Source organism: Dama dama, chromosome 11, assembly GCF_033118175.1.
Source record: "Dama dama isolate Ldn47 chromosome 11, ASM3311817v1, whole genome shotgun sequence".
In the NCBI taxonomy this organism is placed as follows: Eukaryota; Metazoa; Chordata; class Mammalia; order Artiodactyla; family Cervidae; genus Dama; species Dama dama.
This window is the reverse complement of record NC_083691.1, coordinates 101899359-101913446: the sequence shown is the minus strand read 5'-3', so window position 1 is coordinate 101913446 and position 14088 is coordinate 101899359.

The following is a 14088-nucleotide window of genomic DNA, read 5'->3' as shown; positions in this document are numbered from 1 at the left end:
CAGGTACCCCGTGTGCTCCCCTAAGATGATCAGATCTTGTGAAAGAGCGTGTACCATTGACTTGAACCATGAAAGGTTTGGGGGAAGCCTCTGCTTATTCTCAAGAGTCTTAAATCACCATCTCCGCTCCATCCACCCTCTTGATGTATCTGAGACCACCATCTGATAACATAATCCCCAGCGTGTATATGGGAGCCGAGAGGAGCACCTCTTTTTGTCCTGCGCATCTTTTGTCTTGCTTCTTCACTTAGGTGGGGTCTGCCTGGAGTTCTCAGTGAGACACAAGCCTGCTCTGAGCCTTTTTCTGAGAAAGCCCATCTTCCGGGAGAAGAGTACACTCAGCTGCTTTCTTCTCAGCCGGGCAGTTAGAGGAAATAGGGCTCCCAGGTCGAGGATCGCAGGTTTGACTTTGAGAGAGAACTTGGAGCCGTTCTGGGTGTTTGGGAACATTTAGATAACATTTCCTATTATCTCTTCAGAGAAAATTTCTTTCCTCTGAAGTCTACTTCATTTAATATGAACGTAGCCACTCTGTTTTCTTTGAACTGATCTTTGCAAAGTGTATCTTTCTCCATTCTTTAATGTTCAATCTACCTCTACTGTTACAGTTGAAGTGAATTTCATGTACATAGCGTATGTTGGGTCATGTTTTCTAATCTGCTCTGCCAATCTCTGTCTTTTCAGTATGTTTGTTTGTTTATTTACTACACTTTGCGGCATGCAGGATATTAATTCTCTGACCAGGGATTGAACCCATGCCTCCTGAAGTGGAAGCGTGGAGTCTTAGCCACTAGACTGCCAGGGAAGTCCCTAGTAGGTGTATTTAGAGTATTTACATTTGTTTTTAAAAATTTTTGTTTTGTATTGCAGTATAGCCGGTTAACAGAGTTGTGATAGTCTCAGGTGGGCAGCAAAGGAACTCACCCACACACATACATGTATCCCTTTTCCCTCAAATTCCCGGCCCATCCAGGCTGCCATATGACATTGAGCAGAGTTTCCCATGTGATACAGTAGGTCCTTGTTGGTTATCCATTTAAAATGTAGCAGTGTGTACATGTCCATCCCAAACTAACTCTACCTTACCCCCATCCTTCCCCGCCCCCGGCAGCCATAAGTTCATTCTCTAATAAACTATTTACGCTTTGTGTCAGGATTTATATATCAGGGCTAAGCCTGCCATTTTCTCTTTGGTTTCCTTTCTATTCTCTCTTTTGTTCCTCTGTTTTCTCTTTCCTGCCTTCCTGTGAGTTGTTTGAATATACTTTATAGCTCCAGTTTGGGGTATAGCATTCTTGTGTATTTCTTCGTGTAAGTTATTTAGTGGTTGCTCTTCTGGGAGCGGGTGAGAGCCCAGGATCTCTATGCGGCTTCCATCGGCACTGCAAGTGACGGGGCATGCCTTACCCCATGCATGGATGAAAATCCTGGGCTCTCACTCAGCCCTTTCTGATACCGTCCTGGCTGTGGAGGGAGCGTCAGAGCATCTTGTTACAACCAGAAGAGGATGGATGTTTTGGTTCTCTGTGTGTGCGTGTGTGCTGAGTCACTTCAGTCAAGTCCGACTCTGAGACGCCTTGGACTGTAGCCCACCAGGATTCTCTGTCCATGGAAATCTCCAGGCAAGAAATACTTGAGTGGGTTTCCATTCCCTTCTTCAGGGTCTGGTTCTCCACTCACCCTTCAGTAACAAGTGTGGGACTAGGCACCCCCCATTTGTTTCTCATGGTGTTTGGCCAGAGAAGAGTGGTTTTTGTCCAGAAGTTTTCTGTTTTGCTAGGCTGCTATCTTCTTGATCTTTTAACTAAAAAGAGCCAGCTTAGCTTGGGGGCTTTTTGCCTGCACCCACTGGTGTTTCTAGGTTGCCAGTGTCTCCAGCCCAGTCTGAGATATAAGGAGTCAAGAAGGAACCTGGAGACCTTACTGCCGTGTTGTTCCTCAGGTCCTGGGGTCCTATCCAATCTTCTTTTTCTTCTCTACTTTTCAGAATCTTCTCACGTTTCATATATAATATCCAGGTTTTATAACTGTTCTTAGCAGGAGGAATATGGAGAAGTAACCAGAAGTCCAGGGTAGTAACTTTTCTGTTGCTGTTACGTTTTGAGCTTCTAGCCTTTATTATTATCAACAAACTTTGTTCAACACAGGAAGTGGTTTCCCTGAAAGCTGCATTCGTAAATACAAATTATCAACTGATTAGGGAGAGAAATGCAAACTGAAAAGCGCTTGACAACTTCACGTTACACTTCTTTTCTTTTTCATTTGATCATTTTTATACTTAATTTTGAAAATAATAATAAATAGTAAGTGAAGCACAGAACACTGCTCAATGAAATAATAAAAAGAGGTCTCAGTATAACTCTGTTACAGACAGCAGGCTGTCTGAAGACCCTCCTGGACCACCAAGCCCTTTCTCCTCCTCCTGTGACCTCTTAGGCCTGGCCAGCGGGTCTCCCCAGCACAGGAAACAGGTGTGGTCTTACTCAGGCCCCCTTTCCTCTTCCCTTCACAGATCTGTGAGAGGGAAACGAAAACAAATGTGTTCCTTTGCTTTAGGTGGAAGGGCTTTGTGGGTTGGAGACCATCTTAGAGGGAAAGTGTTGCCCCAAATTTGGCCTGTTGTCCCAGGATGTAATTATACCAACACTTTGGCCTTAAGTATGGGATCATGGCCAACACAGTCCAGTTCCTGCCTTTCAAAATTGTTGTGAGGATTGGCTGATGCATGATGGGTTTGTAAACTCCTTAGATCTTAGCCAGGTGAGTATCAGGCGCCAATGGTGCTTAGGACGTGCTTAGGTTGGCTTACAGTGCCCCCTGCTGAGCGGAAGCCTGGACAGTAGCACAGAGCATCTTGATTTCTGTGCAAAAATTCTCCCGGCCAGTGTACTCACCCTCTTTAGTGGACATATATGCTTAAGGGATTTAAAATTTAAATGTGCTTTGAAATTATTGTGAAAAATCACCATCTTAAATTGTTAACATGCTCAGTTGCTAAAGATGTGTCTGACTCTTAGCAATCCGCTGGACTGGTCCACCAGGCTCCTCTGTCTATCAGATTCTCCAAGGAAAGAGTACTGGAGTGGGTAGCCATTTCCTCCTCCAGGGGATCTTCCCGACCTAGGGACTGAGCCTGTGTCTCCTGCGTCTCCTGCATTGGCAGGCGGATTCTTTACCACTTGAGCTACCTGGGAAGCCCCAAATTGTTAAGGTACAGGGATTGTATTTATTATTTTGCATATGTTTCTTGAGGGGCTACCATGATAACTTATGGGGAGTGTCTTGAATGTGTAAAAGGTTACATGACTGAGGAATTTGTAACATTTTAATTTGAAATAATGTGCGGTATTTATGGGATAACTTATTAGAAGCTCAAATGTATTTATGGATATTGATTAATCTAAATCCCATGTCTGTTTCAGAGAAGTTGTTAAGTATTTTTTATCTTGTCGATAGAGTTTGGGTCTGTGCTAATGTTCCCCCTTCAGTGGGTTTCTAGGTTAAAGGAAGCTGTGCTCCGGTCCTGGCGTGCACTGGTTGGCCATGCAGTCCAGTGTTCCTGTGTGGTGGGTGCAGAAATGCAGGGGGTCTGTGAGGTTCAGGGCCAGTGAGCAGGGCCAAAGAGAGGGCCACTGAAAGGCATGGTCATAGCTATGGTCAAAAAGGACATCACCTCCTCAAATGCAAAGTGGTTTCCCCTCTGACTACTGTTAAGCACGGATGGGACAGGAAGACCAAGGTTTTCGTTGATTTGGCCCTTTATTTATTTAAATTAAGAAAACATTTGTTTAAGGAGCTGATGTCAAGTGCCTGGGTTTATATCAGTTCAGTTCAGTTCAGTAGCTCTGTCATGTCCGACTCTTTGCAACCCCATGGACTGCAGCACGCCAGGCCTCCCTGTCCATCACCAACTCCCAGAGTTTACTCAAACTCATGCCCATTGAGTCGGTGATGCCATCCAACCGTCTCATCCTCTGTCGTCTCCTTCTCCTCCTGCCCTCAATCTTTCCCAGCATCAGGGTCTTTTCAAATGAGTCAGTTGTTCGCATCAGGTGGCCCAAGTATTGGTTTATATGCATGAAATGAATTCAGTTCCTACATGCAGCCTTCTTATAAAAGCTGTAGAAGAAGGAGGAGGAGGAGATGGAGATGAAGAGGAGAAGAGGAAGAAAGAGGAGGAGGACAGAAAGGAAGAAGAAAGAGGAGGAGGACGGAAAGGAAGAAGAAGGCGGCAGGCACACACACAGAAATCACCATTCTCAGGATGGCATTTGGCGTGAGTTCCCACAAGGGGGCAGTGCGTCCATGGAGCGGAGAGTAAAAAGGGAGTAAGCACATGTTCTGATGAACAAGGCGGGTGTGCAGACCTCTGGGGTTGACTACAAGGACCCCACGGTTCGGGGAGTGTGGGGGATGAAGGGAATGTGGGAGGTGACGGTAGAGGACACAGCGCAGAATACAGAGGGGAGGACGGGGGCTGCGGTCAGGTTGTGAGGGGCTGCAGGCAGTCAGAGGCGGTGAGCGCGCCAGAACCAGGCTGGGGTGCTGCGGGGGCTGTGCTCATCCCCCGACCTGGTCTTGGGGATGGCCGTATGCTTTCACACACGGCTCCTGAGAAGGCAGGAAAGTGGCCGCTGGGTGGCCTGGAGGAGGGCCAGGAAACGAGAGGAACCTCCCGCCCCCGTCCATCCCCTGCCTGCCTCCTTCTCCCCGAGTCTCCCTCGTCTGCAGCTGCCTCTGACCCAGCCAGGTCTGCGCGGCCGGTGAAGGCTGGTGGCTGCAGTGGCCCCGTCACGTGTCTTTCTGGAGGCCCAGAGTCCCAGGGTCTTGTTGGACTTCAGGATACGGGTGCCAGCGCAGTCCCGTCTCAGGGCCTGGGCTCGGAGCCCGCACACCCTCACTGCCCCGGGAAGCTGTTCTGCCCGGGCTCCTGCCGCCCAGTCACTCCCCCTGGTGGTCACCCAGGGGAACATGATCTGCCCCCAGTTCTTTGTGAACAGGCTTCAGAGCGTGAATATCCTTAGTTGGCAAAGTTTCATTATTTAAGATTAGTTTGTATTTGGGAAATAGCCAAATTTTATTGGCCTCAAGAGCGCCCCCTATGATCAGGTCAGTGATGGAGTAGTTAGTTCATTTCCACTGCCCTGCCTGAAACCCAGAAGAGGGTCCACCCGTACTTGTTGACATGAACCAAGAGATAGAATGGTGGTTATAAAGGTAGGGATGCTTCATTTGCTTGTGGAACTTTCAAGTAAGATCTTCCAAACTGTTAAAAGGATGCTCAGATATCATTATGTTGGTGTATTTACTTGGGAAAAATAGACAATGAAAGAACCATTGTGTTGTAGTTCAGCTTCCCAGCAAGTGCCCCAAGAATGCTTCATTTTTCGCTCTCTGTAACAGAAAGGTACTTAACCCAGTGATCAAACATCTCTGTGCCTTGGATTCCTCACTTCTAAAATAAGAATAATGAACAAACCTGATACAGCTGTGTTGAGGATTAGAAGAGGTACATTTGTCAAATGCTGCTGGGAAAGATTGAAGGCAGGAGAAGGGGACGACAGAATGTGATGGTTGGATGGCATCACCAACTCAATGGACATGAATTGAATAAATTCCGGGAGTTGGTGATGGACAGGGAGGCCTGGCGTGCTGCAGTCCATGGGGTGGCAAAGTCGGACACCACTGAGTGACTGAACTGAACTGCTGGGCTCAAATGATTGGATAAAGAGGATGTGGTACATTTATACCATGGGTATTCAGTTCAGTTCAGTTCAGTTGCTCAGTCGTGTCTGACTCTTTGCGACCTCATGTACCACAGCACGCCAGGGCTCCCTGTCCATCACCAACTCCCGGAGTCCACCCAAACCCATGTCCACTGAGTTGGTGATGCCATCCAACCATCTCATCCTCTGTCGTCCCCTTCTCCTCCTGCCCTCAATCTTCCCCAGCATCAGGGTCTTTTCCAATGAGTCAGCTCTTTGCATCAGGTGGCCAAAGTGTTGGATATTACTCAGCCATAAAAAGGAAAGAAATTAGGTCCTTTGTAGAGATGTCGATGGACCTAGAGTCTATCATACAGATTGAAGTAAGTCAGAAAATCAAATATTGTATATTAAGGCACAAATGTAGAATCTAGAAAAACGGTACAGATGAACCTATGTGCGGGGCAGGACAGATGTACAGAATGGGCCTGTGGACGCGCTGGGGGAGGAAAGGGTGGGATAAATGGAGAGAGCAGCACTGGCGTATACACACTCCCATGCGCAAACAGAGAGCTGGCAGGAAAGCTGCTGCACTGCACAAAGAGAGGGCGGGGTGGGGGTGGGAGGGAGCGAGTTTCAGGAGGGAAGCGGTGTGTGTCTCTGTAGAGCTGATTCGCTTCATTGTGCTGCAGAGGCTGACACAACATTGTAAAGCAACTATACCCCCCCCCCCCCAAAAAAAAAAAAAAAAAGTTACCTGGTGAGTTGTATAAAGTTGCGAACCATAGTGGCGTGCGCGCCCCTCGTCTCCAGGTCTAAGCATGCACGTGGTGAGTGTGCTGTCCTGTAAGCTCCCCTTGTCCTGGAGTGCCCTTCTCCTGGCAGCGAGAGCCCCAAGGGGCTGCCTCCTTAGAAATAGCTCAGGGGCTTGGAGCCCTTTGCTAGGCAGTACAGGTCTGGAAATCAGCTCCAGTGTGGGACAGTTGGTTGGTGGCATTTCCCAGTCCCCACCGTCCTGCGTACCCGTAGGTGGCAAAACCCTCTGTCCATCCCTCGGGCAATTGCTATGCGATCCCAGCAGTGGCCAGTAGGTGGCGCAAGACATACAGCATGGCCGCCGCTCTGCCCCGTTCAGCTTTTCTCAGAAGGGAAAGGTCTATTTCTAACTCAGCCTGGCTTTATGGCAATGCTTAATGACATGGAAAGGAGCATGCAATAACTACTGGTGTTTCTGTAAACACACATGCTTAGAGCAGCTGCCGCTTCGGGGTGAGGACAGAGGGAACGCTCAGCGAGAGGTCTCCTGAGGACAGTCTATAAAAGGAAAGCTGTGGGTTTTTAATTGAAGAGCCTCTCAGCTAACCTCTGTGACTCATTGAAAGAAACATTTTGAACCCGGAAGGAGAGTAATAATACACTTTTTGGACTGTAACCTGGCCCTCCTCTCGCCCTGACCCTCCTCCTGCCCCGCCACCCCCACCGACAAAGGCAGGTTGCCCAAGGGGCCAACCTGTGGCCCAGAGCCAGCACCTTCCGAACTGACGTTGGCTTATTTCCCCATCCTTTGGTCCTGGCAAGTTGCCGCTTCTTGGGTTTGTCTTTTCTCTGCAGGAAAGTTGATTTGAATCCCATTCTGCCATTAATAAAACTGATACTCGATGGATGTGAACCTGAAGAGGAGACACATCACAGCAAAGCAAAAAATGCCATTTGGTCAATGAGGGAGCAGTGAGGATTGGACAGTTAGAACCATACGTGGGACAATGGACGGGTTCAAAACTGGGAAAGGAGTACGACAAAGTTGTAACTTCTCCCCCTGTTTATTTAACTTACATGCAGAGTACATCATGAGAAACACTGGGCTGGATGAATCCCAAGCTGGAATCAAGGTTGCTGGGAGAAATATCAACAGCCTCAGATAAGCAGATAATATTACTCTAATGGCAGAAAGTGAAGAGGAACTAAAGAGCCTCTTGATGAGGGTGAAAGGGGAGAGTGAAAAAAACTCAACATTCAAACTTAATTCAAACTGACTTAAAACTCAGTGTTCAAAAAACTAAGACCTGTCACTTAGGCCTATCACTTCATGGCAAATACAAAAGGAAAAAGTGTAAGCAGTGACATGTTTTATTTTGGGGGGCTTCAAACTCACTGCTGATGGTGACTGGGGCCTTGAAATTCAAACATGTTTGCTCCTTGGAAGGCAAGCTATGTCAAAGCATGTTAAAAAGCAAAGATAGCACTTTACCAACAAACATTTGTATAGTCAAAGTTATGGTTTTTCCAGGAGTCATGTATAAATGTGAGAGTTGGACCATAAAGAAGGCTGAGTGCCAAAGAACTGATGCTTTCAAATTGCTGGAGAAGACTCTTGAGAGTCCCTTGGACTTTGAGGAGATCAAACTAGTCCATCCTAAAGGAAATCATCCCTGAATATTCACTGGAAGGACAGATGCTGAAGCTGAAATGCCAATATTTTGGCCACCTGATGCGAAGACCCAGCTCATTGGAAAAGACCCTGATGCTGGGAAAGATTGAAGGCAAAAGAAGAGGGAAGCAGAGGATGAGATGGTTACAAAGCATCACCAACTCAGTGGACATGAATTTAAGCAAACACCAGGAGATAGTGAAGGACAGGGAAGCCTGGAGTGCTGCGTGCGGTCCATGGGGTCTCAAAGAGTCATGACTTAGTGACTGGACAACAACAACAACAATTTTAATATGTATGGACACTTCAAAAAATTGTGGTGAAATACACAGCAAAAAGTTGACCATCTTAACTGTTTAAAGTATATGTGTGTGTTAGTTGCTCAGTCGTGTCAGACATACTTTGTGACCCCGTGGACTGTAGCCCACCAGGCTCCTCTTGAATCCCATGGGATTCTCCAGGCAAGGATACTGGGGTGGGTTGCCATGCCCTTCTCCAGCAGATCTTCCTGACCCAGGGATCAAACCTGGGTCTTCTGCATTACAGGCAGTTTCTTTACTTTCTGAGCCACCAGGGAAGCCCTTTAAGTGTATAGTTTGGTGGTATAAAAGACTCTTGAGGGTCCCTTGGACTGCAAGGAGATCCAACCAGTCCATCCTAAAGGAGATCAGTCCTGGGTGTTCATTGGAAGGACTGATGCTGAAGCTGAAACTCCAGTACTTTGGCCACCTCATGCGAAGAGTTGATTCATTGGAAAAGACCCTGATGCTGGGAGGGCTTGGGGGCAGGAGGAGAAGGGGACGACAGAGGATGAGATGGCTGGATGGAATTACCGACTCGATGGACATGGGTTTGAGTAAACTCTGGGAGTTGGTGATGGACAAGGAGGCCTGGTGTGCTGTGATTCATGGGGTCGCAAGAGTCCGACACGACTGAGCGACTGAACTGAACTAAACTGAATACATTTTTAAAGCAGCTGTTTATTTTTTTTAAATTATTACTTTGAAACTTTTATTTATTTTTTGGCTGCACTTCAGTGTAACCATCTCCATCATCCATCCCCCCAGATTTTCCTCTTGTGAAATAGAAACTCCGTATCCTTTAAACGCTAACTCCTCCTTGGCCTCTCCCTGCAGACCCTGGCAACCACCGTCCCACTTTCCATCTCTGAGTTTAATTACTCTAAGAGCCTCCTGTAAGTGCGGTCACACAGAGTTTGTTCTTGTGTGTCTGGCTCATTTCCCTTAGCACAGTGTCCTCAAGGCTCATCCATTCTGTAACAGGTGTCAGAATTTCCTTCCTTTTGAAGGGTGAGTGATACTCCATTGTATGTGTAGAGCACATTCTGTTTATCCATTCCTCTGCCGATGGATGCTTGGATGGTTTCCACATTTTGGCTATTGTGAATAAGGCTGCAATGAATAGGGGTGTACAAATACCTCTCTTGAGACCTGCTTTCAATTCTTTTGGGTCTTTGCTCCCACTGGAATGGCCGGATCATGTGGTAGTTTTATTTTTAATCTTTTGAGAAGCTGCTTTACTGTTTTCCATAGTGGCTGCCCCATTTTACATTCCCAAGAACAGTGCGTATGAGTTCCAATTTCTCCACATCCTTCCCAACATGTGTTATTTCTGTTTCTTTTTTTGGATAGTAGCCATCCTAATGGGTGTGAGCTGGTGTGTGGACACAAGACACTGTTCTTTTTTTTCCCTAGTACTTGCTCTTGAGTTGGCTGTGCGTGCATGCTAAGTTGCTTCAGACGTGTCTGAGTCTTTGCAACTGCACAGGCTCTCTCCTGCCAGTCTCCTCTGTCCATGGGATTCTCCAGGCAAGAATAGTGGAGTGGGTTGCCATTTCCTCCTCCAGGGCATCTTCATGACCCAGGGTTGAACCCGTGTCTCCTGCATCTCCTGCCTTGGCAGGCAGATTCTTTACCACTAGCAGCACCTGGGAAGCCTGGGCAGATCGATATCTCCTTATGACGGTGGTCTTGCGATTGATGCCCCCCCACGCTACCTCCTGGAGCCTCTGCACACAGAGCCTTTCGTATGTGGATACTTCTAAGTGCGGCCTCGCCACCCCAGGGACCCATTTGAGAGCAGCTTCGTTTGGCCCAATTTTAGGTCTCTGGGATTTCATGAGGTGTCCCCAGGCCATGGCTGAAGAGGACACAGCTAGAGGCCCGCGAAGGACAGGAGCAAGGCAGGCTGGTTTGTGAACTGACTGTGTGACCCTCCTGCCACACACGGATGGAAGATTCCAGGACTTCTTTCCTTACTGAGCCTCTCCCTGGAATGGGGCCGAAGAGGTCGGGCAGCTTGAAGCTCTCTTCCCGGCCAGCACACTTCCAGGCCCTTGACAATAGCACCCAGTAAGATTGCCAGCGACCTGTTGCCCGCCCATTTGTCCAAAAGGAGCAGAAACCCCAGAGGCGCTGGCCCAGCATACCCTCAGTTGCCCGCCAGCATTCTCTGAGGGTCAACTGCCATCTGCTGGTGGATTGGTCTCGTGTTTCTAAATTTGTTTGTTTTTAAAACGTTCTTGCACATCCCCTAAGAGCTACACTGTGGCAGACACAAGTCAGGAAAAGGCAGTCTGCCACCGCAGAGCTGAGCTTGACGGAGGAAGGGGAGACCCCGGGGCAGGGTGTAGTGGTGCATGGCCTGGGTGATGCCCTCGGGCTGGCCTGCACCTGAGTCCCAGATTGGCCACTTATTTACTCTGTGTCCTGGGCAAAAACGAGAGTGAGGATAGCTATTTTGGAGTTGGGGGAAGATTTGAACGAGCTATTGATAGGTATGGGCTTCTCAAGTGGCGCTAGTGGTGAAGAATTTGTCTGCCTGTGCAGGAGACTTAGGTTCAATCCCTGGGTCGGGAAGACCCCCTGGAGGAGGAAATGGCAACCCACTCCAGTGTTCTTGCCTGGAGAATCCCATGGACAGAGGAGCCTGGTGGGCTAGTCCATGGGGTCGCATGAGTCGGACACGGCTGAAATGACTTAGCATGCAATGATGGATATGGAAGCCTCTGGGACAGGAGCATAGGTGTTTGTCAGTGTTCTTGTTACTGAGTCCAAGCTCACTCTGCTTGCTGCCGGACAGGCCAATGAATCCAAGACATGAGGGGCTGAGGCAAGGGAAACGACTTCAATCAGGGAGCTGGTTGACCAAGAAGACGGCAGGCTAGTGCCTCAAAATAACCATCTTATTGGGGTCTGGATGCCAGGTTCTTTTCTAGATCAGAGATGGGGGAAGGTGAAGAAACAAAGTAAAAAGGCCATTAGTTCTGCAGTCGTCTCCTAGGATGTCAGACCTCAAGCAGGGAATGTGTTCATTTCTTCCTTCCTGCCATCCACAGGTGGACAGGGTCTGAACAAAGGCACTTTAACAGTCAGGCGGAGGGGCAGGATTCTCTGAGGCAGGCCATTCTGTGTGATCGTAAGAACAAAAACAATGAAAAGCAAGTCGAAGAGTCCTACGTGGAGTCAGAACTGGCTTCTTCTCTGCACCCTTCTCGCTGTTTTTCCTCTGGCTGTCTGCTTAGCACAAGATGGGAGAGAGAGGAGCAAGGTCAGGGTGTGAGGGCGGGAGCCTCGGTCATCCAGTGGCACCCAGTGGACAGACGGCAGTGACTCTGGCAGACGGACAGGCGGATGTGCTCCCTGCAGTGGGGAGGGGGAGGCAGCCCTCCCCGCTCAGGTCATCGATAAGTCCCCGCACAGGAGGGGCCACTGTCTGACGAAACTGGTGCTTGGAGTTCGGAAGCTCAGCTTCCCAGCTGAAGGCTCTGCCCAGATTTCTGCTCTGTTCCTGCATTCAGCCAATGGCCAGGCTGCCCAGGGCAGGTACAATTCATTCAAGAGCAGGAGAGTTCCAGTTTTAGTATCACAACAAATCACATCATTCATTAAACGTTGTAAGATTTAAGATGTTTGTTGGCTGATAATTAATGCGTTATTCTTGAGTAATGGTTTTTATTAGGTGGAAGCTAATAACTTGGTTCTTAGTAGTCATCTCGGTTAACTGTTTATAGTTTGAAAAACAGTAATTCCACTACATTCGAACCTTCAAGTTGCAGATTTTCAAAGACGCGAATCACGTGAGTTAGTTCGTGTTTCTGTGTGTGCTGTCACGTGCTTGCATCCTCCTCCACAAGAGGTTGGGCTTTTGTGCGCTTTACTGTACAGGACTGGGTCAGTTCCGTTCAGTTCAGTCGCTCAGTCGCGTCCGGCTCTTTGCAACCCCATGAACCGCAGCACGCCAGGACTCCCTGTCCATCACCAGCTCCCGGAGCTTACTCAAACTCATGCCCATCAAGTCGGTGATGCCATCCAGCCATCTCATCCTCTGTCGTCCCCTTCTCCTCCAGCCTTCAATCTTTCCCAGCATCAGGGTCTTTTCCAATGAGTTGATTCTTCGCATCAGGTGGCTAAAGTATTGGAGTTTCAGCTTCAGCATCAGTCCTTCCAATGAACACCCAGGACTGATCTCCTTTAGGATGGACTGGTTGGATCTCCCTGCAGCCCAAGGGACTCTCAAGAGTCTTCTCCAACACCACAGCTCAAAAGCATCAATTCTTTCTTTACAGCGCTCAGCTTTCTTTACAGTTCAACTCTCACATCCATACGTGACCATTGGAAACATAGCCTTGATTAGATAGATCTTTGTTGGCATAACTACAATAATTCAGTATCTTTGGTTTAAGCCCAGGATGTCTGGAAACAAGAGTATAAGTAGCAGTGATGTAGCTGGTACAACTGTACTTTTCAAGGTACAGAACTGTAAGATTATAAATGTTTTCTTATTTTTTGTGTTTTTTAAAAATGTTGGACTCTGTGGGAGAAGGCAAGGGTGGGCTGTTTCAGGAGAACAGCATTGAAACATGTATATTATCTAGGGTGAAACAGATCACCAGCCCAGGCTGGATGCATGAGACAAGTGCTCGGGCCTGGTGCACTGGGAAGACCCAGAGGAATCGGGTGGAGAGGGAGGTGGGAGGGGGGATCGGGATGGGGAATGCATGTAAATCTGTGGCTGATTCATGTCAGTGTATGACAAAAACCACTACAATATTGTAAAAAAAAAATAAAAAATAAAAAAATAAAATGGTATAAAGAATAAGGCCACCAAAAAAAAAAAAAGATATTTATTTTTTACTTATTTATTTGACTATGCTGGGTCTTAGTTGCAGCATGTGGAATCTAGTTCCCTGGGCAGGGATCAAACCCTGGGCCCCCTTCATTGGGAGCATGGAGTCTTAGCCAATGGACCACCAGGGAAGTCCCTGTGTTCGGTTTTAATGGTTATTTGTGCAGAAAGTATGATAAACCTATTACAGTACAGTACTATACAGCTGGTCATGTTAGTTGGGTGCCTAGGCTAACTTTGCTGGACTTAACGAACAAACTGGACTTATGAAGGAACTCAGAAAGGAACTCGTTCGTACACAGGGGACTTGCTGTCTCTAATAACACTGCCAGGGACATGGCGTATGCACATTTATCCAAAGGGATCGGGAGTATCCCTTGTGCTGATTTCATTTCATTCTCTTTTCGTGACACTCCCATGTCACAGCGCAGTGCCCCGGATGATAGCCGGGGCGATGCAGGCTGAGACTAACGGTGCAGGAAGGCTGCCTGGGACCGTGAGGAGCAGACCTGGGGTTCTTGAGGACAGCTCATTTTGGTCATGGCTTCCCACAGCACATGCATCCCTAGTCCTGGTCGATTGACCTCTGTCTTTGGCACTAGTTCTGTTGATCTGAAGTAAACAGACGTCCAGATATTTCTCCAGCAAAAATGAGTTTATTGCAGAGAATTGCAATTTGGGGTTTGCAACCACGGTGAGCCACACATAGAAGGGAAGAGGAAGTTGGCGTGGTTCTAGTAAACAGGAGCCTGTGGTTTTTCACTGGCTGAGCCGAGGCAAGGAATGAAGAGGTGTCTTTGCTCTTCC